The 27,382-nt window shown below is 40.7% G+C and overlaps 1 long non-coding RNA gene across 10 annotated transcripts in view; it reads left to right on the plus strand.

The window, feature by feature from the left end:
* Positions 1-1,836: 1,836 nt before the first annotated feature.
* The window catches only part of LOC101750880, a 39,800-nt gene continuing 14,254 nt past the window's right edge, over positions 1,837-27,382 (plus strand). For 2 of the 10 annotated variants that reach the window (XR_005861733.2, XR_005861734.2), the window contains exons 1-7: positions 1,837-3,769; positions 5,137-5,292; positions 5,820-5,928; positions 11,195-11,322; positions 12,296-12,409; positions 20,864-20,973; positions 21,507-25,854. This is a non-coding gene — a long non-coding RNA (uncharacterized LOC101750880). Of the gene's footprint in view, positions 3,770-5,050; positions 5,293-5,819; positions 5,929-11,194; positions 11,323-12,295; positions 12,410-20,863; positions 21,012-21,506; positions 25,855-27,382 lie in introns of those variants that run through there. The other 8 variants (XR_005861742.2, XR_005861739.2, XR_005861741.2 and 5 more) reach the window with 8 other exon arrangements.

The following is a 27,382-nucleotide window of genomic DNA, read 5'->3' on the forward strand; positions in this document are numbered from 1 at the left end:
TCATATGCACTTATTTCTGACTGTGTTCATCTTAGAAATAATCACTTCATTCTAGATAAATGTATTCAGTGCTATGACTGCTCCATCCATCATATTAGGTAGGGTTGTGCAGCTGAATGCAGCTCTGTTCCAAATAATGATGGTCTCTAATATTTTCCTGAAAATGTGGGTAATTTATTATCATAGGCTAATTATGCCCAATACGGCTGCAGGCTGACATTTATAGCGAGAGGTGGGCTGGAGGGAGTCAGGAGGCATTGCGTTGTCACCAGACCAGTTTCTGGGAAGGAATTTAGCTGCTTGTCCAGCATTTCTGCCAGAGCTCTGGGAAGCAGTTCCCTCCCTGCAGAGCCTCTTGGATGCGTTCTCTTCTTTCCCATTTCAGACAGGATTGATGGCTCCTGGTACCTCTCCTTGCCTGGGGATCACAAAGGCTCCTCCTCTCCCACATCGGATCCTGAGCAGAAGTGCAGATGCTTTGTCTCAATGACAGGCCCCTTCCCACCTAAGCTAGGTCAGTTACTGGATTTGCAGGATGCTGATTCCTGTACTCATGGCATTGGATTCATGTCCAAGTGTCAACTTCCAATGATTTCTCCTCCCCATTTATGAATGCACAGACAAGGGATGCAGAGCAGTAAAGGTTTACGACCTTCTACCTCTCATCTGGGACACATTCAGCTCTTTGTCTGCTCAGGAAAACTGAAACCTAAGAACTTAATTCAAGATGTGGTCTCCCAGGCAGAAAGAAGAAATGTCACTCAGCCTCTCCATAGTAATGCCACTTTTGGGGTGCTTCTCTTGTGTTGCTGTTCTTTGATCAGAAGTGAACAACTGAGCGAAGCATTGTTTTTATTCCCAGGCAATATGTTTTTATTTGTCTGAGGGGTTTCTCCAGAATAGTTCTATTTCCTCCAGGGTAATGACATTTTATTTGTTGACCTAAGTGGGAGTGAATAGTATTTATTTTCTATTATTTATGCATGAAATAGTTCAATTCTCTGCTTTTGTTTTTTTCTTGAATCCCCGTTTTATAATATTTACCCTTCTCTTTATGTGAATGTCTGTAACCCAAGGTATTGCTAAGAATTTTATCACAGCCTTTCCATAATTTTGAAAACTTCTTTTAGGTCACAGCTGTGGCAGTTATTTTCCAGGGAGAATAACTCAATTCCCTTAACCTTTACTTACAGCTTAGATTTTGGAGACCTGATATTATCTTTGTTGGCCTACAGTATATCCTTTGCAAGGCAGCGCTGTGCTTTCTGCATCACTGTGCTCAGCCCTGCAAAAAGACCTAAGTATACTTCATATGTGTTATAGCTATTTAGGATGTTTTCATACAGGAAGTGTATCACCCCTTCTTCACCATTCTATCCCCTTGCTAATGCCACTTTATTTCTTGTTTGCCTCTCTTCCAGCTCCTGTGCACTAGGTTGATGGTTTCAATGATTTTTCTACAACGATTCCCTGAAGCCACTGATTATAGTAGGGTGCCTCACCTGGGAAGGGACTTAACAATTTCAGCGTCAAGGGATGTATGCTGGGTAGTCCTGGGGAGTAAGGCTGTAAGAACCATATTAGTCAAAGTGCTTTGAGGCAAAACTACTGTTCATGAAAGCAAACACTACAGAGCACATAATGATATTTTAGGCCAGAGAATAAGAATACATCAAGATAGTGGTTCATTGCATCAAAAACAAAACTGCAGGAAGCATTTTCCATTGTTGTTGTCTTTGTGGAGCTATTCACCAGCAGCAACAGCATTGGGAGAAAGCAGTGCTTCCTTATTAGAGGTGTAGGTCAAAGGGGTCCGATACTGAGGTTCACATAAGGAGAGCAGCCAAGATGGCAGAGAGTAGTTTTGGGTCTGTTAAACTGCAGAGACGTTCAGATGGTAGTCAGCAACTTCTGGGTCTGTGATTAATAACGTGAGAGTCTGGACAGTTCTTCATCATAGAAGGCCAGAAATAAGCTGGGGGTTTCTAAGCAAGTTATTACACATTTGTTTGTCGGAGTGGTAGGATTCCTCCTTGGTTTTGTGGTTTGTACTGCAAAACAAAAGGCATAATTAGATTTTAGCCTGGTTAAGTGTGCTCATCCAATTATTGGAATGTGAAGAGTTTGCTGCCATCATACATGGGTTGCATTGCAGCACCTGGAGTCCAGGTCCACATCTGGATGACTCCCTGCAGGTGAGGCAGTGACCTACCTTCCCTTCTTCAGCTTTTACTGACAGTATATCAAAAACATGAAAACTACCTGTGAAAACAGAGCAACAGCAGTTTTCAACACAATTACAGAAGGTATGATTGAGATGAGTTGAAGTTTTTAGGGAGGCAAAGAAGAAATGGTGAAGAACCCAGATTAAATTATCACGTTAGAAACGACCCTCTCAGATGAATCCCTGTCTACCCAGCCTGCAGAAGATAGTGGCTTGGCACTGGTAGTACTCTTGGCTTTGATTCCCTAAGCCACTAGAGGAGGAAGGAAAGCACATCTGTTTCCTTGGCTGTTCACTGACTTTGGTGGCACAGATAAGAAACACTTTGAATGATTTCTAAAATCTTAGCAAAATGAAGTTTTGTCCAGGCCAGGTAAATGGGAGAAGAAATTACTTGAATGAAATGCTAACTTAGTTTGAAACATTTCCTGTCTATCAGCCTCTCTTTTTGCTTTTTCACCTATATCCCGTTTCATCCACCTAGATGCATCTCTAAATTTCAGGTAAGTACTAAACACAAATCTCCAGGCGTTGTATTGAAAGAAGAACATGGTTAGTGTGCATCATAATAATGGCTTGGTAGTTGGACTAGAAGATCTTAGAGATCCTTTCCAACCTTCACGATCCTATGATTTTAAGTTGTATGGCTAAATTAGAGTTGGGCAACCAAACTGCAAATAGTCCTGGCACCATGGGGAGGGCTTAGCAGCCTGGGATGGATGAAGGGGGGCTATGGGAGCTGGCACAGCCTCTTGCCATCACTCTTCACCTCTCTTTGTGGTCTGTCTTCATCATTTCTGGTCATTGTTGAAATGGGTGATTGTAAATCACTTTGAAATCCCTCAGAAATATGCATGTCCTTGCCTAAGTGTGCAATTTCCTCATGATCTGAAGTACTGTCCCCAGTCAACAGATTTGTATTAAGCAATACTGTGAAATAATTTTTAAACATTTCTGCCTGATTGGAAAAGCAATGTTTTGTTTCCTACTGCTGGCATGGTACTCTAATCTGCAGAAGAGAGAGGATTTAGGAATATGTGCAAGCTAATGACAAATCTTAAGTACTATATCAATAAAGACATTAACAAAGTGATGGAAAACAAGAGAGACAGGAGCCCTCCTGTCGATCGCCTGACCCAGGACCTCTGTGGTATTGGTGGGCGCTGATGTGTTTCACCATTGTGCCCCCATTCCCAGTGTGATGGGATGAGGAGATGTTGATCCTGAACAAAGCATCAGCCGATTCATTAGAAAACGATTATTGCCAGCCAGCAAGCTGTTGCAGAGTAAGCTATTCAATAATGTAACTACTTTTATATTGCAGCAGAAATGCTGTTTTAAAGCGGCACAGACCACTGCTAACTGTATGCCTGAGAGACCCCATGGAGAGCGGGAACACCAGATGTGCACCAGCCCCACCAGCTTCTGGCTTCTTGGACAGAGGGGAGCTGTAAGATCTCTCCCAGGACTTCCATGGGCATCACAGACTGCACTGGCACCAAGCTGGGGTGCAGAGCCTTAGGAGGTATTCTATAGCTTAGCAAGGTACGTTTCTTGAGGAAATATAAACAACAACAGGATTTCTCTGCAGTAACTCAGAGCAAAAGCACTTTATAGTTGTTCTTTGTACTGTAGGAAAACCTCTCAGCTAGTGGCAAGTGGTGCTTACCTCCAAATTCCAGGAGTCTGACTGAGGTCTATGTAGCTTGGTTGCTTTCTCTCTATTTTTACATAGAAAACTATTAAGGAAACAGTCATTGCTCTGGAATAGAATAGACTTAATGTAGATTAGAGATGCGTTAACAATAGAGTAAGTATGTTTTTAGTGACAGTTTACTGAGAAATATCTGTAAATAATTTACTTGGGGATTTGCTATTTTAATTAATTGTTTAGTTAATTAGATATTGTCCATAGGAATCTGTCACTCAAAATTTTTTTTGAAAAAAAAAAAAAAAAAAGGTTTTACTGCAATCCCACTTTTTTTCAAATGAATTTCATTGCCATCAAATAAAGAACATGTTTGTGTTTGTTTCCTCTGTTTAAATTCTGCTTCCTCCTTGTGAAACTGTTAATATGGTAGGGCCCTGCTCTGAAATTGCCTACAAACTCTTAAAAACATAGTTAATTACAGATTGCCCAATTTAAAGTTTACAGCATTCTTGATACATGCAGAATATATGAAAGGTTTTTTATGTTAACCACCAAGAAGAAACACATTGTACTCTTTCTGTGCACTTGGAGATCAAGCAAGAAGGGGGTCCTTCTGCCAACGGCAGCAGTGACACACATTAAATACAACCAGGAAGAAAAACTTACAAAATTCTGTTGATAATGTAGATGAAATCTATTCAACCACAGTACAATGCAGAGTGGAGTCTTGCTCTTGTAAAATGCGTCACTTCTTGCTGGAGCTTATATTAATTTAATTTATGATCTTGATACTGTTAACATTGTAAAGTTAGTTAGCCTTTCAACTCAAAAAGTCCAAGTCATTTCTGCAACTCTTCCCAAGACTTGCTAGTACTGTGAAATGTGCCAAAATCAAACTGTGGCAACTGTTGGTAAAGAAAGAAGAGAGTGAAGCATCCTGAAGATCTGTAGTGCATGTGGGCATGAATAATTTTCCAGAAGTGCATAAATACACCCTCAAAAAGGGAAGACCTGTGATGGAGAACAGCATTTTCAATTGGTCCATCATGTTAAAAAAGGTGGACAGTGGCTTCTGGGTTTGTGAGTTGTATGGAACAGAGGTGCTATCTGCTCCCTACTGCTCTGACCCAAGTACCCAGTCTCTTTTTTTTTTTTTTTTTTCCCCATTTCTGTGGAAGAACAGAAAGGCTTGCTCCAGTTTCACATGGATGTACTCAAGCAGCCGGATCCTTCTGCTCTGTCCTAATTCCTTGTGTTGCAGATATCCTGCAGGTGAGCCTGGGGCACTGCGGCAATCAGATCAACCTGAGATGCTGGAGAAATGCTGGGGCACATTAAAGATGGCACTCAACAAGAGATGTGCAAAGTAAGAGAGGCTGGCATCGTCTGAGAAAACAAGGACCAAGGCTGTAGCTAAGTAATTTCGAAGGGAGACGCGTCTTGGTGGGGATCACCTGACATTTTCTTCAGATACCTTAGAATGGGAAACAAAATGTAAAACATCCATATCTTGTTGTATGTCATTTTTTTGAAGTGACAGCTGATTACGTTTTAGGGATGTTTTCTCATTTTCTGAATTAAATCAGTTTGGCATTCTGTAGCAGATAGTACTCATTAACCTTTTAAGGATTGCCAAACTGGCTTGAAGCATTCTTGGAAAAATGAAGAAAGGAAAAAAAAAAAAAAAAAAAAAAGAAAAAGTTGAACATCACAGGCATAACCCCATGATTTTTGAAGCCACAGTTGACCAGGACCTGATCTTCTTGTGGTAACTTATTAGGTGTTATGCCTGTTCACATTATGTTTAAGTAGGTTTGAAGAGAGTACTATCTATAAACAAAACTTATGACATACAGCATGAATGATATTTATTACCTGAACAGACTTTGATGTTTACAGTGATTCTAGGTTTTGTAATTAATGACTTCATATTTACTCTTCCAGATGATGGCAACAGAAAATGAAAGTTTTCTTTCTAAGCCTCAGTAAACACGTGCAGCAGAGGCCAGGAAGAAAAGAACGGCTTGATTTTAAACCACTGCTGGTGGAATCTGTAAGTAAAAACTACATTGGAAATATTATTCTATAGGCTTCTACCTTCCCTTACCTCCCTCATCACTCAAAATACATTGGGGAGAGGAACTAGGTGACATCCAAGCCATGATTATTTCTACAATGTACATATTGTGTTGGGAAGGGAGAGGAAACTTCTAAAAATTCTGATATATATATATATATATACAATTATGATCTGAGTGTGGGTCTGACCAACATCTATGATGTTTATGGTCTTGGATAGTCAGCTTGCAATAACTGTTGTTCACTGTTACTTTAGTACCTTAAAGGCTTCATAATATCCCAATTTTAGTGAAATTGAACTCTAAGTAAGAAATTAAGGTTATACAAATTAATCTGCTACTTCATTTATGTTATTACAACTCTCTTGTAAGCCAAGAAGGTTCATAATAACTTCTCCCAGTAACGTTTTTCTTCCATGTGTTATTTTTGGTGGTTTTAAAGAAACATGAAAACATTCCAACACAACCCTCCTTCCAAGAGATGAGAATGGCTCATGTCCTTGAGTTGGGGGCTGGTCATTTCCTGCAGCAGGTTTATGTCTATAAAGTCCCCAGATCTAGACTTGTTAGCAAGGACTTTGGCTTCTCCCCGGTCCATCACAGATGGTAGCTTTGCCACCTTGTAATGCAAAGACAATTACACAATCACTCAGCTCATGCAGAGCCCAGGTCTTAGAATAAGTGTGCTGGAGCTTTGATACCAGCCAGCTGGTCATAATAAAACCAGCCAAGGCAACTGGGGGTCAGCTGAGAGAAACCACCCTTCTCTGAACAGCTCCTGGTAAATTAAAGTACAAGATCTCCCTAAACATTCAGGATTTTACAAGTTACATGGCTTGCCAAACCTCCTACCCTATCTTTCCTCTTTAGAGGATAAAACAGGAAAGCAAATAGAGCAGTGAGAATGCTAATATGTTCATCTTATCCCCCCATCTCCAAGTAACTTGGAGAAAAGAAAAAGCATAGAAAATAGCAGGATGTCTTGTAGCTCAGTCTGTTCAGAGACATGACAGGGAAAATGTTTTTGAGAGGCTTCTGATCAACCAGCATCTATTTCAGATATTTAGGGTGTAGCTGAGGTAGTCATGGTGAATTTTCGAAGAGTAGGAACTCTTAGTGCAAGGAAGTTTCATAGCTCTTTTAGCCATGTTCTTGTGAAATGTAAAGTGGAAGAGAACTTAAGATCTGGAACTGTGCACAGAATCTTTATAGGACTTGTCCATGCAAATAGAAGATGTGTTTCATCTTACTGAGAGTAGACAGGTGTAAAACCACAACCAAACATTTGCAGTGGAAGGGCTGTTGGGGTCAGGGTGCTTTTCACCTCTGTTGCAGCAAGCATTTCTCATAGTATGGGCACCAGCAGCCTGTCATGTCTGATGTGCATTGGATTTAGATTAGATCTTTCTGAAGGAAAACCTGCCCCCTGCCCCTCCTTGTGCACGTGTATTGCACCTGTAGTCACCGTGTGGGAAGGTGGGGGAGCTGAGGGACAGCCTCTTTAAGGTTCAATCTGCTGTCCTACAGCACAAGATGTATTGGATGATGTGACGATCTGTCAAGCGACAACTCTTCTTGAGCTCGGGTGGAGACTGTGGGCTCCCAGAACGTCAGCTAATTAGCACTTAAACCTCTCTGTAGCCAAGGCTATATGTGTATGACTATTTTATTTTATGCTTAAATTATTGCATGCATTTTTAACTAATGAGAGTGCCTTTGATATTGTTTCTAGAATTTCCAGGCTCCAGAGATGAGTTTTACTTAAATATGTACAACCAACAGGAATATATGGGTTTAAATTTCTTTCCTTGCCTTAACAAAATGTCATACAGAGGAATAAAAAACAAAAACAAACAAACAAACAAACCTCAGGAGGCATGGTTAGGAGGCCAAAACATCCTGTGGTCATGTTTCCTACATGGTTCTATCCAGGAGCTGGTTTGGACCAGCCATGGCACACACGGGGCTGCCCTCCCTGGTCCCTTCTCACCAGAGCTTGAGGACATGGTAAGAAAGGTATGGCTGGAGAATATTTAAAGACGGCGGTATCAGTTTCTTAACCACGTTTCACCTTTCCTCATGTGTGGGGCTTTGTAAGCAGCAGCCTTTGCATGGTGTTGGTGCTTGCAGCACACCTGCGCCTGTCCGCGCATTAAACCTTGACTGCGGGACTCTCGTCACAAATGAACTGTCAAATCATTACTACGTTTGATGCAGCATAATCTGTCTTGAAATTAGAACTGGTCCATCCAGGCTCGAATTTCACTTGCTACTGAGGCTAATACACTGTTTTGAATATGCATTCATGGAGATTCACATCCACTGGGATCCGGAGGGAGTACAAGTTAAGAGCAGATTTTCTGAATTAGCATGTCGAGAGGGAAAGGTCTTTCATTTACACTGCTGCAGATGCCTCTCCCTCTTGTTCATTACAATTGCATTTCATCAGCTTTATGATGTCCACATGTCAATTGAGTGTGAGGATTTTGCACACAAAAGAGCCTCAGGGAAAACGACTTCACTAGCTAATCAGCTGATTATCATACCTCAAATGGGCTGCAGTATGCTGCTCCAAATACTACATCAGCAAGAGCGGAATTGAAGATTAAGACAGCAAAAAGAAGGCTCTACAGCCCAGTTTAAAGAAATCAAACAGGAATTTGTCAGGGATAGGAAGAAGCAAATATAGTCGGGACAAGAGCCTTTGAAATATCCCGAGGCTGATTACAAAAAATAACAAACGCCTTCCTTCAAAAGGTGTGGGGAGGTGAAAGGTTAATTAACTGTATTATCTGCCTGTTTATGCCCAGCTGTGTAAAGCTCAATAACACAAGCTCCCACCCCGGTTTTAACATTGCATCCCAGAATCCAGACCAGTTGCAAGAACAACCTCTCCTAATAATTGAATTAGCCTCGGAGCGAGCTGGAGGTGCACAGCACACAGCCTGGCTCTCACGCTGCTTCCCGCCCTTCCTCTGCACCTCCTATTTGGATGGGCTTCTGTGATGTTTGCTTTTTAGCAACCCTTCTCCCTAAATGACCAAAACAATAATAGAGGGTCCTACGGAGAGCCTGGCACAATAGCTGGTGGCAGCTGTAGTGTGGGCTCCCCCAGCCTCGGAATGCAGATCTCAAAGAAGTAACGTTTAATGGCTAGTGTGGGCTTTTTCTTTTTGTCTGAAATTTACCAAAGTTTTATCCCAGCTCCCTTGAGCCTTCCCCAAGCCTATCTAAAATGCAGTTAGAGCAGAGGCTGTCTTTTGCTTCACAGAGCGTCTGCCTTATGCTTTCATCAGAGTAGTCTAACTCACACAGATGCACTATTTAACAATGCCATCCCCTGCTTTCATCAGAAGGGGGAAGGTTGCAGAGCTGAGCCCTGAAGAATAAGGGGGGCAGGTCCCCTGTGATCGGCGAAAGCTGAACATCGGTGCCAGTTTCCATCTGTCATGATAGCCTATCTCCGAACCTTCAATCTGTCAAAAGCTTGCTGCCTAGCTGAAGGCTCCAGGAGATTTGGTGCACTAAACACATTTGACAACAGCATTATCACTGCAAGGAGCCCAGCAAAATGCCATCAATGTGTTAATTGTAGCTGGCTATGTAAAATGTCACTTCCCATATCATTTTACAGCAGCTTTGCCTATTTCACAGCTCCTAATTTTCCACACTTTATGAATATGTGGATTGCTCGTGTAGAAACGTGGTTCTTTTTCATGTCAGCTATGGGTCGTGGGCTTTTTGTTGTTTGTTTGGTGGTTTTTTGTTGTTTTTTCTTTTTTTTTTTTTTTTTGTCTGCTTTGCTTTTTAAATAGGGGCTTAATTTGGGTTTAATGCTTTGCTCCAAGGATGCAGTAGCATCTACAGAAAAATAAATAAATAAAACTCACTAGCGAAAATGAATTGTCCGTACGTTGCTGCTGTTCTAATTTAATATCTCATTGGAGATTTATTCCTGGGTTTGTACGTTCTTTAGTGTATAAATGATTCATTTTGCTGTTGCTGCTGCAGCAAACTGCCTTTATCGAGTGCACAGTATTTTTACATCCCTGAGAGTTTTCCTCCATCATGATGTAAGAACACTTTCGTAATGATAAACATGAGAGTACAGCATAAATAAATGAAAAATCCCCCTTGAAGATATGAATGTGCTTTTTAGCACCCCAGTAGCTAATATTCAATTTCTGGTACAACCAGTGCCAGGTGTTAAATTTCTCTAGTTACTGTCACTAATGCAAATTAGATTCTTTTTGTGCTCGTAAAAAATCAAATCCACATTAGAAATTAGCTATAAAATGTAATGACTTAAATGCTATAGTGTTTTACAAATCTCCTTGCATTTCTGTAGCAGATAATGCTATAAAGCTAGGAAAGGATAATAAAATATGGTAGAAAGTTGAGTTATTTAAAGGTCTTTTGTGACTGCTTACTCAGGGATTTGATGTATTATTTCGCTTTCTTTGCTTGTAGGAAGAAATAAGCACGCTTATGATTTCATTTCTTTACCAGATTAGATGTAATCAAAGTCTCCTTTGAATTTCATGTTACCCTTGCTGCTAGGGCTGTTTGCATTATTGGAAAATATCATGTGGCGAAGTTTATATTTGCAACTTTTAATCATCGGAATTGTAAATGTCTGACAGCTATTAAGAAAGTTGCAGCGATCTTGTTAGAGGCTGTAGTACTGAGATATGTGGGGACCTGTGAACGTTTTCCATACAGAATTTTATTTTTGCCCTTCACAGAAGAGCTTTCAGAAGCAAATAGGGGAAAAAATGAATGTTCTGAGCAAACAAAACCAGTGCAGTGCTCATTGAAAAGGACCTTTCCTATTATGTTAGGAAAAATAGTCTTCAGAATTGATGAGCAGCAAAGGCACGTTTGCTAGGGTTCAATACTGACAAACATTATATACTTTTCAATGCAGATATCTTTGCTAAATACTTAAGATATTAAAATTGTAATGAAGCTTTAAGTCATAGGTGAGCAGTGTATTTCCTGCATACTAAGGGAAGATTTTATTAAAATTAACATTTCTGATCTCCTGCATTATTGCAGAGCAAATTCAGGCACTGCGGTTCGCATTCCGCATCTTTTTTGCAGGAAGCACAGACGAAATTTCACACCACTCGGCTCCAGCCGCTGCCATGGGATGTGACCAGGGCATGGTGCTTCCTTGCAGAGCTCGGGTTCTTGCTCATTTTCAAAACGTTTTCCCTCTTTTCTGTTTTCTTGAAATAGAAGCTGCTGGAGATATGAATTATTTTGGCTACACGTACAGCCTGTCATGCATTCCAATCTGCCTTCCTTCTCAGCCTTCAGCGACTGTGGCACAACAATTAGCTCCATTATCTGCAATGGGACACAAGGTAAGAGGGGGAATATGTTGATGTTGGCAGTTCACAGGGCAATGAGGGCGATGAGGGTTTTTTAGAGAAAGATTCTGCTCAGAGCTGGGACTACTGAGATGTTGTGTTGATGTCATTACCTGAAATAGTGAAAACAGTGATGATTGTTGTGTCCAAAATCTGGATCACACTGCTCCTTTCTTGAGGTCTAGGTTTCTAGAGAGGAGTTTGGGGGCTCTGAACACAATCTCCTTAGAAAGTGTTGTGGACCTTCACTTGAAAACCCATCTGAAATGCTTGAGGTTCAAAAAGTTAAAGCATGTTGTCTCTTCAAAACCTTGGCTCAAGAATTCAGCAGGAAAACAGAGTCAGAGCAGAGACCATGCTCTCCTTGGATACTTGGCTGGTGATTCTGTCAAGCACTTCTTCCTCAGTATGGGTGGCATGGAGTTTAACAACCAAATCCATCCTGAATATAAGCAATAACATAAAGCAAAAAGCAGAGGTACTGAAACATGAGGAGCAGTACCTGCTATGGAGGTGTCTCAGCTCCTCTACCCCACTGGCACGTATATGACCAAGAGTGAGCTCAAGGGCTGAGGATGTACAGGATGCTGTTCTGTGCCAGCCTCTCCTCGTCCCTCCAACCCCAGTTGTGGCCACAGGTGCTTCTCAGGCAAAGGGGATTTAGCACCCCCAGGAGGGACCAGCAGGCAGATTGAGACTCAAAGACTTCACACTCTTGGGATGAAGGAATGCTGGGCCCCCAACAGAAAACTGCATCCTGTGGCCCTAACTTACCCCTTACAAAGCAGTGTCAAAAATCTGCAGCTCAATCATGTGAGGAAATCACTATTTTAGACCATGAGTATTTCTCATTTAAGTGCTTGAACCTTTTTATGAATTGCATAAAGTACAAGTGTTTTTTGTTGTTGTTTTATTTTTAAATTTAAACCTTGTCAGAAGATTTCCAGAAACACTTTCATATTTTCAGATGCAGCCTCTGCATTTCCACATCAAGACACCGACAGCCAATGCCTTGATCCGACATGTTCTGTTCAAGGACAGCTTGCAAGACAGCGTCTTGTCTCACACACCGTGATATGAGGTATGTGTAACCCCAAATTAAGTGACCATTATACCAGGCAATTTGACTGTTCTAAAAACATCGAGGGAGTCACAGCTGAAATCTGAGGCACCATTAAGTCATCAAATATCTTTATATATATATACATTTTCTGCTATTTTCCTCCTGTTCTCAGCATCATCCATTGGTTGTTTAGCTAGGTGGTATCAGAGCAAATATCAGAAATTAATCTGTTTCTGATCTCTCAGCTTGGGAAAGAGTCTGTATTTCTAGCAGTCAGCAGTACTTGAATTTTTGTGTATTGTTTCCCTGATAGTTTTCATTTACACATTTAGCCCCTCTGTTTAACTCCAATGTATTGATACGCTGCAAATTTATATTTGAACTAATGGAAAGAGGAAAAAGATGTCTTCTTGGCAGGTCTTTGTTTTTATTATGAGAACCTTTCTTGCACATGGACTAGTTTCTAGACTAGAACTTAGACTAGAACCTAAGTTGAATCCAAACCAATGGCTGAAAGAAATGAGCATGCTATAGACAGCACGTGCATATCCAGGCTGCCAGTACCAAACTCAGACTGAAATTACCTGTGGGCTAAAGTAGCTTCACAGCTGGCACACCTCCAGCCTGTCTGCCTACCAACCCAACCGCCCTGGGTACGCACAGACTGGGGCCTCTTGTGAAATGGCTGAAGGCAGCTCTTGGTTTAATGCAGATATGTGTCTATTGATGCACCAGATACCACAGACAGCAGAGGGGAACCAAGCAGTCTTTTAGAAACCTCATTGTCTGAGTACTGATTTGGCAGAAACAAATCAACACTAATAATTGTTTGGATTAGACTCTAATCCTAGCCAAACCTTTCTAACCCTTACTTTCAAGTATATATTGTCAGGTCCTTCACTGGCATGTAACTTACTGCACACTATCAGTAGGTTTAGACTACCAAATATTTTTCCTGCATTACAACAAACTTACTTTTGTAAGATTTTGCAGTAGTCAGGATTTAGTTCAAACTGCAAGAATTGGAAATTTAATTTACTCAACCCTGGTTTCTTCTGAGTCTCCAAAGCTTGAACAATGGGACTAGAAGACTTGTCCCAGTTTTATTCCATATTCATTATGGGCTATTTTCCTTTTACAGAACTAGAACTACCTATGGTATTCTTTCCCAATATTGTTTTGTTGTTATTTCCTCCAATTCTAAACTTAAATTCATTTTTTTTCTTTATTTTTACAGTTATTCAAGCAGACTGACGAATAGACATGCTTCTGCCTTAACTAGAGCTAAGTAAATTGAGTCACAAAAGAACATTTTTTGAAATTTGAGTAGGAGTAGCAGAACTCTAATTGTAAAAATTGTTCCATCAAAGCAGGTGATCTGCTATCCAAGTAAGAAGAATGAATAGATCTGGTATTTTAAATAGTAAATGTTCTACATGCCATTTTTTTCATGTATAGAGGTATGTTTTAGTGAATGACTTCATATGAAATATACCTGCAATAATCATAAACTCTTTGACGAACTTGCTGAACAAAGAAAAGATGACATTCACTAAGTATTTCAATTGCCAAGGTTCTGTTTTTTTGGTTCTGATATCATTAAGGTAGCGTAAAGCAGAGGCATTAGGGTCACCAAGTTCTAGTTTGGTACTGGGACTGAATTCTCTGTTCCCCATTGCAAAGGCACCGGTGTGGCTCTTTCTTGTTCAGTGTACTTGGCATGTAGGGCTGAACTAGAACATGGTAAATCCTCACTCTGCTAAAATTAATGGAAATTTCATCCCTGACTTCATGGGAGCAACTGCCATTATGGTTTTGGGATAATTTCTGAAATGTTTGAAACGTAGGGGAAAAAGGGGGATGTGTTTTTCCCATCTGGATCTAGGTTGAGTTGTGAAGAGAAAAAGAGAGAGAGATCTCTATATATGAGGGATTTGCCATAATTTTCCACAGGAGTTGCCGTTAAGAGCTTGTTTGTCTGTTGAGCAAGTCTAACTTGCTGACCTGGGCTTCCTTCAGGTCAGCACATCGCATCTCCCTCCCGCAGCCCTTCAGTGGATAGGGTGACATGGCACTTCTCTTCTAAATGTCTGATATTTTGTTGAACTGTGTGAAAAACCACAATGTCTGAGTTGGCCTGAAGAACGATCAATCAGCAATATGGCTTTGAGTGCTAGGTTGATTGGAAGGGTGTGAGGGGAAATTAAAGTAGGGTAAGTCCTAGGAAGTCAGGAATATCTTAGTAAGTCTTGCATTTAAGAGCAGAGTTGCACTCTGGTAGACTTGGGCAAGATGTGGCTAACTACCATGCTGCTTGTTGAAAAAGGCTTTGCTTGTGCTCTTCTGCTCCCCTGGGAACACCTCATCTTCACTGAAATGAGATTTTTGTATCCTACCTTCCTGCACTCCTTTTCTTAAAATATTTCTACTTTGCAGAAACTATATTTTTCAAAATGCAATAATTGATAACGAGAGGAAGGGAGATTTCTGCTTTCAAAGCTCCTTATGGACAGTTTCATGAGATAGCCATATACATATTTAGCATCACTGCCCAAGCTACCCTTTGTTATCTGCTATGCAAAAATGTTTTTTCCCAGCATAGTATAAAGCAGGCAAATGGCTGCTCATCTTCTTTTCATTTTTTCCTACAAGAATGTTCTACATACAATTCTCTCCTGGCTAATAGCTCCTTCTATTGTCCACGATTTATCATTGTCAGGATTCTTTACATTTTCCTCTTTATCCCTTTTGCTGTCCATTTTAAATGGAAAGCTTGGATTTAATTAGCCTATACAGCATATTCTCATGTAGGCTAAGGTATATGTTGTTTTCAAACATTTAAGGGTATAACTTTTATCGGTATGATTTTGCTCCAATTCTTTCTTTTTTTCTCTCTCCTTTTTTTTTTTTTTTAAACTCTCCTAAACCGTTATAAAGTAAGTATCAAAGGTATCCTGGGTAATTAGCCATTACGGTACTGTCACAGAGGCTTCTGCAGTCAATACAGAGATAATTTGGGCAATGGTGAATGACAGCGTTGTCCAGACTTTTGGGATAATCAAGGACACATCCAGCTGTACCAGACATCTGTCAGACCCATGAATCATTTCAAGTAGCTCTGCGATAGCCGGGCAACTCGAGCAAAGATAAACATTCCAGCAGCACACAGCCACAGAAAAAATACTGCTCTGAGCAGAAAGCCTTTACCCGCTTGGCATTGCAGGCCCGTAGCTCCAAGTAGAATGGATCTTTCTCACGTATTTCTTTCTTGCATATTTCCAAAGATGCAAACCTTTGTAAAAATCATCTTCTTTAGTAAGAAGATGAATATTGCTCTAAATGTGCATTGGATTTAACAAGGAGCACAGAACTCGCTCATACCTTCCTGCTGCTGTCCCTTCACTCACATATGTGTGCTGGCACGCTGCAAGAAGGCAGGTCCAGTGCTGCCCCTGGGGGTCCCAGGGAATACCCATGGGCTGCTGTCTGGAGCTGTGGGATTGAGCTGTGCCATCACAACCTTTGTGGCCGTACAGGTTCTTCCTGTCTCTGTGATGTGGATTCGGTCTCCAATTAGGCAGCCCTGACATCGGTCCGTTGGGTTAAGCTGTCCTGTATGTAGGGGGGAGTGCTGCTCCACCTAGCACATCGGCTTGCAGAGATGAGTGAAAATGAAGGGAAAACAGCAGGGAAAGTGAGGTGAGCCAAGTTCTCTTCCCTGCTTGAGGTGACCACAGAGCATGGCAGTGAGCAAGGGCTAGACCAGCTTATCTCCAGGCAGCGTGGGGTTTGCTGCGCTCTGCGGGCAGCAAAACCATATGGAATTGCTTTCAATAATTACATGAAAATGCTATTATTGCACTGCGTGGTGAAGGAGATTTCTGAGCTGTGAGGCATCTGTCATACAAATACTTGCTGTAGGCTTTGAAATGTCATCTTCACATGGGCTTTGAAGTTGTTCAGGTGTCCCATTGGATTGTTTGGATCACAGTGAATGGGAGAGGGCTTTATTAAGCTCCTCCAGAGAGCCTGAGGGCAGAGCATCACTGACAGGGTCCCCCAAAGCCATCACAGCCAATGGAGGGGTGGCCTGGGAGGAGGAGCTGAGCTGGGGAGGTGGAAGCAGCTGGTGAGTTGCACAGAGTGCAGATTGATTTGCTGCGAGTGGTGTGAAGGCAGCAATTGCTTTTGGAAAGCGAGAGGAAGAATTACTGGTGAGACATCAGAGGTTGTGACTGACAGATTGGTAGCTTTCCAGTGACAAACGAAGGGTCGCTGAAGTATTTGGGGAGAAAGAGTGAGCCCACCACAGAGAAAATGCCATGCTTTGAGGTTGCTTCTCATTATGAAGATGAAGAATTGCATCTTGAGAAGTTGACAGAGATATTGACAAACTGTTGCTGCATCCTCTAAACTTTCATTTGCCTTTGTCCCCTGCTTTGGCTTTTCCATTTCCCACCATTCCTAGCTGCTGCCATAGTTCAGTGCCATTGTCACTCAGCTCTGAAGACTGGGTGATTTAGGAACCTGTGCTCCTTCTTAACAGCAAAGGTCTTTCTCTCATTTTCATACACAACATGCTTTTCTTGTGATACTGAGGTAGATTGCTAGCTTCTGGAGATCCTTGCTTATATAAAGTACTCACTTGGGGCAATCATGTGCCATAAAATAGTGTGCTCGAGTCCCCGTGCTCCATTTGATTTCTGAGTTCTCCTGGCATCAGTTTCTGATAGTTCTGTACTGAGATACAGTGAATGTAACTCTGGTCCCTACTCTATAGTTCAGTGCTCACACTGGTTTGATATGATGTTGGTTCTTTCTTAAAGTTTTTGTCTCAGAGATTAAATGCTTCAACTGCACACAAGAAAACATCAGATCCAGTTTTCCTTTTGTAGCACAATGCTTTCTCAGGCTTGTAATGCTATGTACCAGTGGAAAACGATGTAGCTGTTAGTGAACTCAGCATCCATCTAGTGATGTTGTTCCCTAATGTCACTATTTGCATTGCTAAATAATTTGATCGCTGATAAGAGGGAGTAGTTATTGACTGCAGCAGGCAGAAGTAACAGCCCCTTCCTTACATCTGTGTGACTTATAGGTTATTTCTGCTATTTCAGTTTCTAGACTTATGTTTGGAAAGACACTGTTGAGTCCAAATATCTGGCTGAGGATTTGATTTATTTTGAAGTTCTTAATCTCTCACAGTAATCTCTTCAGATGTTGCCTCCTCTGTCACTCTCAAGATTTCTTGCAGTATCTTTATGGAACACCTCAGACCTTTTTTTTGCTTTAAAATAATCGCTAGCTGGTAAATTACAATTCTTTTCCCTATGATATTTTTTAAGCACTTGCAGCATGTGCAGACCTCCAGAACCAGAATTCTCCCTGCAGCCAAGAGCACACAGCACGTTCATTATTTCTGTGCTGAAAGCACTTCACTAATTTTGCCATGTTGCAGCAGGGAACCTTTAACTCTATTTGCTTTTATATGTGGCTTTGCACAGTTGCGTTCATTCATAAATGTGAAAACTCATTTCTCTAACTTCCTAAAATGTACTTATAAATCTTGTGCTGGAAACTGTCTGCAAACAGTCTGGCTAATTTTAGCTCCTTATGCATGTTACCTACTTCAAATACACAGCTAATATATGATGGGTTGCCTAAGATTGTCATTGTTCTTGTGGTTTGATTTCAAGCCAGTTCACTTCAAGTCAGTGGGTCAGATCCTTTGCGCTGGCTGAGCCCCATCATCCCAAGGAACTCACTGACACAGGATATCCTGGAGGCCAAAATTATATATGAGTTTTAAAAATGATTAGACAAATTCATAGATACTTGAGCAATTTGGTAGAGATTAAATGCAGTGATCCAGAGAAACGCTCCATACAGCAAGTCCATAACGAGCTGATTACAGGAATGTAGGTTAATATATCTGAAGAAAAATGGTTCTGCATATATCTTATACTCTCTTCTTAAAGAATAAGAGCCTTTGGAGATAAAGTAGTCATAGGTGGATGTTTGTTTTAACCTACTTTGTGCCTTCAGGCAGTGCTTGTGGCTTTCAGATTCTTGTAAAATCATTCTCAGAAACGGCTAACCAAGGGCACATTAAATCTGACTCAACCTATCCTCAAAAGTCAGAAGAGTTGCCACAGTAATATGTCATATCTCAGTGTGGGTAGTTGAGTTGCAACCACAGTAACAAAGAAGTTGTAATAGCCTAAACACCCTCCCAGTTATTACGGTGATCTTCTGTCAGGAACAGACCTGAGATCCCCTGGAAATGAGAGAATAAGCCTCGTTTAGAGCTATCATCTCCAACCAATATGAATGCAGGAAGATTCTGGCCCTGCATCTTTAGCTCGCTTAAATCCCATAAAGACTTAACTATCTGCTATTGCTTTTTCATAATCCACTTTAATTGTCATTGATTTGCATGCTCAGAAAGCGCTCTGAGCTGGCCAAAGTGTTTAGTGCATGACTGTGGCTGACTGCCTGCTCTGTAGTCCCTAACTGCTCTATCCAGGGACTTGCTGAGAGCCTATCTTGGGCAAGACCTCCATGTTTTGCAGGCAGGATTTTGTTTGCAATTGAAGGATTACACCAGGCAGATCCCTTCTGTATGAACGTTCAGCTGTCGTACTGATACCTTCCTTCTGGCATCCATTCTCCAAGGTCATCTACTCTAACAAAAAATACCCGAACATATTTTACCTAGATGAACTAGCAAAGGGTTATTTAATCAATTATGCAGGAGCAGATTTATTACTGAGAACAATCTGTATAACTACATCACACAGAAATCACATTTAACCGAAAAGACATATTACTTACTGTTATGCAGAGAGAAATAGTGTTTAATTGCTTGAACTCTGTGAGGAGACTACTCTAATGGAGACTCCAACGAGATCAAGAAACAATTTAACACATGAAAATATATTTCATGTTCTGTACCTTTCAAAAGCTTGAAACACTCTGCTATAATTTCCAGTTAAGCTGCTGGACATTTCAATAATACACAATTCGGTATTTAAGAAGAAAATTCCCAAGTTTGCACATTAAAATAATAGAATAGTCGATTATATTTAACACTATGGTAGCAGACAAAATATCCATTAATATAAGGGATGGATCTAAAGGACAGCAAGATTATTTTCTTCTAAATGTCATGGCAGCCAGTCAGGTTGAGTACCAGGTGGAGTGTTGTGTGCCAGTCTGGTTGAGCATGCTTCACCACAGTAGTTTCAAAAGAAGGTCCATTGCCCCCAGTAGATTTCAGTGAGGGTAAGCCTTGCACAACATGAGGCAGGAAGATGGGAACCAGGTGAACTGTAGAAAGCTAGGATTGTGTAGTTGAGGGAGTTGGACACTTGAGGCTCTTGTTCTAATAAGCATTTCAAGTAGTGATGTGAGTGCATTTTCATTTTATTTCTCCACAGATATGTAAATTTTCTCTCTGTGATAAAATTCTTTTTAATCTTTGAAGATTTTTCACATAGTTACCTGTGCTTCTTGTCAAAGGTTGAAGCCCTTCCTTTGTTCATAATATTTCTTCTTCATCCACTGTAGTGAATGAGAGTCACAGGTCTTAACCTGCTTCAAGGGTATAAATCCCCCCAGAGAAAGCTCCATTTTCCTTGCTGTGATTGCTAAGCCAGGAAGTCCTTCCTCTTGGCCATGTCTGGAGCATGTGCCCTACATCGAGGTCTGTCAGAATTTACAGCCTGTTTTAGTTGTGAAATGGCTAGGATTGAATTTACACCTTGTCTGAGGAGCAATGGGTCATTTTGATGAGACTATCTCATGACAGTTATATATGGAATCCCTGGTGCCACCCCTTTGCTCACAGGTGGTGGTCTGGCTGAAGGCAGTCAGGAACAGAAGGAGGCTGGCTTGAGCCTCCAGGTGCAGAGCCAGCCTGACACATCCATTGGATGCTCAGAAACAGGTACAGCAGTAAGAGGGGCTACAGGTAACTCGCTTCTCAAGAGGGAGTGAGGCAGGAGAAATAGCCACAGGCACCTATCGCTGAAAAACACAGCCAGGACAGCTCAGGTGTCTGGAATGCCATCTTCTGTGGTAGCAGAAAGTCTCAGGAGGTAGTTCAGATCATGTGAGTCCACAAGTATTAACTAACACAGCTTGATCGTTTGCCTGCTAGCAATAACAAAAGAATGCAAATGCTATGAACAGAGGATGTGCAAATAAATTTTTGAGTACTATCTCTCCTAATAAATGCTATAGTTACTCCTGTGATGGGGAAATGAAAAGCCAAGTGCAGAGTAAGTAATATCTGGTTAGAAGGCAGAAAAAGATCTTTCTCTTCATTTGTATGAAGGAAGTTCAAATATTAGGAAAGAAATGCAGATGCAGACAGCCAATAGGCTTGGCTGTGTACGTCTCTTCTTCAGGAGAGACAAATATCAGAGACGACCAAGAGCAGCAACTTTCAACATCTTGTAATTTTTACAGGTCTTCATCCATGGTTGAAATACAGGAAATGCTGAGATGGAAAGGCAGTGCCAGAGCTGTGAAGGCCTCTCGCAGTCCGTTGTGTTGTAAACTGGGAGAAAACTCAGCAGGTGGGAAGTTCTTCCTTCCCAACACACTTCAGGATGAGGTTTGTAGGAGATCTCAAGAAGGTGAAAAGAGAGTGAAAGAGGTTGTTTAAACATCACCTATTTTCATGTGAAATGCTAAAGGTCTTGGGCTTGCCATGTATGACTTCTTGCCACAGATGCCTAGGCTGTTGCCTTTGAAACCTAATGGCAAGTTACAAATAAGCTCACAGAAATAAATTTAGTAGATAGAGCAGCCTGAGAATGGGAAAAACTTCACTTTAAACTATTTCACTTTTGTCCAAGGATGCAATCAATATTTTTAACCCCTTAATTGTGACTTACTGGACCTTAAAAGTGCCATTCCAGTGAACCTAAGGGAAACAAACAAATACAGAAAAACATATCATTTTTCAGAGAGTTTTCCATTATTATTATTTAGTGAAGGCAATGCTGTGTCTGTGATGTAAGCCCCAAAAGTCTGACAGTTGAGAGCTACTGTTCAAGTCTGTAGTAATTCCAATGGAATGACATTACCACCTTTGCATCTTTTCCAGGGACAGCTCATCTGAACTTCCTGAGGGATTCTGAATTTAGCCCTTCGCTCAGTAGTGTCACTTCATATGAGTATAGTAAGTACATATTCTCAACATATACTTCCTTAATATGTACTGTCTAATCATTGACCTTTGTGTGAATTAATGTCACGGCTAATCCTCAGTTTATAAGGCATTTGAAGAAAAAAAGGTATCTACAAGTACCTTTTGTGTTCTCGTATCTTTTTGCTATTTTAATAACTTTTATGTTATAGGTAGCGTCATCTGTGTCAGCTAAACTGAACATGTGGTCTGAAGTTACCTCACTGGCTTCAACTAAAATAAATGGTGTTTATTTAATTAAGGCACAACAGGAGCTGCTGCATGTACACATCCAAGGGCAGGATTTGGATCATAACCTGTATTTGTCCATCAGCAGGACATGGACAATACAGAACATCCATTTAGTGTGAAGGACTTGCTGAATACATATGCTGCTTGGCATGCATTTTCATAAGCCTTTGTTCCCAATGTACCCCATCCTGTGAAGGTTGCTGATAACATCCAACAACAAGCTGCATTTCTCTGAAATGCAATTGAGTTTTTGAATTCCCATTCATTAAAAAAGAGTTGAACCACAGTTTTGTTAAAAAATATTAGCAGTAATAAGTCTTTTCTATAGAATATTAATGCTTTGAACACAATTTAGGTATGTGAAAAAAACTGTATAGATCATATATTAGTTCTAAATTCTGTAGGCAAATTGTTATTACAGAGAGCATAATAATGTCTATTTTCTCACATCATACAGATGGAAATGGATCTGGACTCTCCCTTCACTTTTTATAGTAAAGCTCTTATCTTGATCTGTAGCAGCCCAGCCAAGAAAAGACACTGGAAGACCTCATGGGCATGGTCTCACGTCTTCAGGTTACAGGTATCTGAGTGGGGCACTGATATTTTCAAGAGAGTCCTTTCCTCTCTCTTGGTGATATTATTTCTAGGTTGGTCTACCAAGTCTCTCAGGCAAAGGAAGCTTGGATCTTTCTTTCTAGCAAATTATAGATCAGCCTGCTTTTCACAGAGGTATCTTTACTGAAATTCACATGTGTATGTCCCTGGTTTACAAGTAAATAATACGTTCATTTGTAAGCATGTAGCCGTATATTTGCATTTGTACAAATCTGTCTCTATAGGTTTCACTTAGAATGGTGACCACTTAAAGCAGTGTGTAATTGATCTGCCACGGAAATTAGTTGTTTATTTATTATGTAAGTATGTCTTTTATTAAAACTGCTTTGTGAAAATCTAATTGCTGCTACAGTAATATAGCATAACAGTCCCCCACATAAATACATGATTATTATGTACAGTCACTTATCTGTGAACGAGCTCTGCTAGTACTTTCCTTAATTAAGGATACAAAGGGCTCCTTCATCTTTGCATATTCCCCTGCTAGGACATTGATACTCATTATTTCCTAAGTCCAAACACTGAAACTGTGTCAAGAATGCATCTATCACTAGACGGGTACTTATAGTCAGCGGAATTTTCAACTGCATCAGCAAATTCAGCAATTTGCAATTTCTGTATGTCTGACGTGTTTTTATTGGCGAAGATCACTTTCAAATACCAAGATCATGAGAATGATTCTGTGGTTAGTCTCCTCAGCAGTCGAATGTAATGACAGTAATTAACAGCCTGTGATTAGCAGCCACTCCAGAAAGTCTTTGAATGTTAATTTGCTTCAACTAATATGCAGCACTTCTGTGTAATGAGATCTATGCTATAGGTTCAGAGTGAAAGCAAATTATTTTCCAGCATTTAATCATACAAATGATTCTCAGTTAATCACTTGAACAGTAAACCTCAACGTTCTAATAAGTGACATTTGTTTTTCTGTCGTTTGATTTATTGCAAATATAGGTGATGGTATGGTATATCAAGCACTATTTCTTCAAAAAAGGTCATGAACATACTTAAGACATTTCTTTGGATCACAGTGTAACAAAGATGATCTGATTTTTTTCTTTTCAGAACAAGCAATCTTCATCTCCTCTTTGTCCTTTTCTTTTTGGTTCTTTACCCTCTTGTTTTCTTGGGGTACCTTTCAGTATGGCACAGTTACTGCCAGACTTTTGCTCTCTTTTCAGACTGTAGATTCCCAGGAATAAAAACAAAACAGTATTGATTTAGCTTGTATCTCAATGCACTTGAACAGAGTTGAAAAGAAACAAGATTAAAAGGAGTTGTAATTGCCTATGAATGAAAGAGACCATGAGGAAATCACAGCAGATTAAGACAGCACCCATGCAAATCTCTAGATTTGTTTTTATATCATATATGGTAATAACTACTATCCATTCTGGAGAATGTTTAACCTATGCTCTAGATGGAGAATTCCAACATGATAGGAAAAAAAGTGATTAATACAAGAGTATAAACTGTGGAGCAAACCTTTTCTGTTTTCTTCCAGCTGCTGGGACAAATATTTATCATGGGCATTGATACTAAAGGTTGCTTTCCTCCATGGCTGTGCTTAGAAATACATGACAAGTGTCTTCCAGCCTTCCTGTTGCCATGAGAGGAACGCTAAAATCTTTAGACTTCTGAGTGCCACAGGTGATACCTGCATACCTACCTCAGAGAGTCAAGGCGAAGGGAGTTGCAGTCATAGGGTGCAGCTAGTAGGTGGCAGTGGACATCTGATCAGTGCTATCAGCTCAGGGATGCTGACGGTCTGCTTGTTTTCTCCTTGTAGAGCTCTCTGCATCAGTGTAGTCCCACCGTGAGCCCTGAGGCTCACAAAAAGCATATGGTAGCAGCACAGTGTCTTTTACTTCAGACACCCTTGGCACTGCACAGGAAACTTTACCTGACACTGTGTAGAGCCCAATTCCTGGCTAGGGAAGGGATGAGCAGGGAGCACAGATCTGCTCCACAGACTGGTGCCTGCCAATAGGGACAGGTTTGTGGCTTTTTTTAGCATCCGCCAGCCAGCACAAGGAAGAGAAGAATCTGAAAGTCAGCATTCCTGTAGATAGGTAAAATGAAGGGGAATGGATTCTAATCTAATTGTAAATGCTCTGTTTTTAAAGCACTTCTTGTCAATAAATCCTTCAATTAACAGACATGCTGACAGCCCAAAGTATGGTTAAATCAGTAGATTGCCTCCAGTTGTGATGCATTTTCACCTCTCAATGTACAAAAAATTGCAGAAAGTAACACATTGACTTGGCTGATGTAAAAATGTGTTCGGTCTTCAAGAGCTCTTGTTGGCAGAAATACACAGGATTTCACAGGCTGTGGCATGTTTTCACCTTTCTGCCTTTTACATCAAGCTTAACACCTAAGGAGGATCCTATCCAGAAACCTAACTAGAGATAAGAAGCATTGAGACTCCAAGGTCTTGACACACAGTTATGCTTCTTTTGCCACTGAGTTGCTGGGTGGGTTTGGGCAAGACATTTTCCAGTCATCTATTGAAGGAAATTATGCTACTCCTTCCCAAGAAATAAGTAACATCAGTTAATAATTATTTCATATTTTTACACATTTGGAACAAGCTACGAAGAGGTAAGCACTGTCTTTTTTCCCCACCATATTTTTTTTCTATCCACCATAAAGTCAGTCACAGGAGACAAGCCAAGTTATGTTCCTAGGAAAATTTACCGTGTATTTCTGCCCACTGTCCCTTTTTCTTCAAACTGCTGCCAGCCATGTGTAGGTAAGGAATAGGCTTAGCTTTGTATTGCTTTGCTGCTGTCCAGCCCTCATTCTCCTTCCACCGTTCTGTGGCCCTGTACAGGCTACTATATCCTATCTGGATATTGAAAACTGGGACCACATATTCCTTAATCCCCATATTAAACTAAGGTCTAAATTAATCTCCTGGGCCATATTCAGGTTGCTCAGGAGTAAATCTATTTTTTCAATTATTATTCTTTTAAATTAGAAATGAAAAACAGTTTCTGAAGCAGTTCAGCTCCTGAAGCACTTTCTTCTTCTTTCTTCTTTCCATTTATTTCCTCTGTTTGTAATCTTTTTATTACAGGCGTGCAGCTCCATCCACTTGTAGCAGCATTCCTCCAGTGCTATCATGAGATTCACTGGTGATGTTCTGTAAATGCCAGCCAAAATCTATCTGCAAGAACATCTGCTCAACAGTGCAAAACTGATGTAATTACCAACCATCATCTTTTATCCTCCTGCTGGGGCAACTGCTCCAAAGCATGACTTTTTGCCCTGAGCTAACAAGATCCAGAGGCTCGCTGCTATGTACAAATCCCGCCGCTGAAAACTAACATGGCTGATACACAAATTCTCACAGGATCTTTCAGCTGCGAGGGGTAACACGTACCCAAACAAGGTGGGTCTTGTGAAAATATTTAGCATTTTGTGTGTTCTTATTTGTTGCTTGGCAGTATCTGTACTGAAGAATTATTTTCAAAAAAGCAGGTATATGGTAACAGAAAGGTTGCCGTAGATGCTCAAATTTGACTAATTAAAATGACAGCAGGTTGTCATCTACACGTGATCGTGCAAGCAGATGTCAGATACGAGGAGCTGGATACACTGTACTTATTAACGTGCACAATAATGACTGACTGTTTTTTCTCTCAGCAAAGCACAAATCATGGCTCTGCTCGTGGATGTGACGTGTTGCGGAAAGATGCAATAGATAGCCCATACATTTCAGCAACTTTCTTCTCTCTCTCTTGGAATCGTTTCCAAAATTTCAAACCTCTGAGAGCTTTCAATTAATTATCGTTTTCACTCTACATTAAGCTGATAAAGAGATGCTTCCATTTTCTTCGTGATATCAAACTGACTACAGAGGAGATCCCATTCTGATGATGCGTTTCACACTCAGTGCTTCTCATTAACTCTTCAGCCATCAGAAGGGTAACGTGCAGCCCAAGTGTGTTGCTCTGAGCACCTCGGGGCAGCAGAGCTGATGGCTGCAGAGCCATACATTTCTCAAATAACATTGGTTTCACCTCTCTCCTGGTGCAGGGAGCTCTCCTCCCTGAGCTGGATGAGATCCAGTTCACCATCGCACTGGGAAGAGGATGCATAACCTTGTACTTCAGCATAGGGAAGATCATCTAATCTACTGTCTACCTGTTGATATTTTTATTTCTTTGGACAGCCTTTCCATCTCCACATGTCTGCACTTCATCATCTGAGGAAAGATGCAATTGCGATGACAGAACGAGACCTTGTTATGCCATGAGTAATATTACACGCAGTCCGGCACTTCTGGAGGGAATCTTGAGCACTGGTGCTTTATATACATGATAAACAAGGGGAATTTGGTTTGCATTTGAGATAATTTATTGTACATGCTGCTTCATGTGTAGCTGCTGCTGTGCTGTTCTTTTATGCCAAGATTCATTACGTATAATGGCTTAGCTAACATCTCTGGGACTCCTTAGAAGATTTGTTAAAGAGCCCTAAAAGAAAAGTATGTAGATTATAGCCTTCCACATTTCCTATTTTTTTTTTAATGTTTTAAACATTTGGAAAGTGTCATTAAAATTTTAACAGAAGGAACAGAAGGAATGCACAGTAGTATTTGCTTCTTTCTACTCATTTTTGGAGTAATTAATTTTCTGCTTATTGTAGCATATTTTGTCTGCTGTTCTTTCTTTGTTGATTAATACTGGGTTAGAACAGTTATCGATGGTATCAGTCCATGTGTAGCATTTGATACGTATTCCTGGGAATCGTGATGTTTAAATTTTTGGTTTGTGTTTGTTACAGAGATGGAGGTTGTGCATGAAATGGAGATGGAAGTCCATTAGATCAGAGTGGTGCACTTCTAGTGCTTCCTTTGCAAAGGGATAAGTGACAGGGAAAGGGTAGGATGGGAGAGTTGCCTTGTAAAACCAGTA

This window comes from Gallus gallus, chromosome 7, assembly GCF_016699485.2.
Source record: "Gallus gallus isolate bGalGal1 chromosome 7, bGalGal1.mat.broiler.GRCg7b, whole genome shotgun sequence".
Taxonomy (NCBI): domain Eukaryota; kingdom Metazoa; phylum Chordata; class Aves; order Galliformes; family Phasianidae; genus Gallus; species Gallus gallus.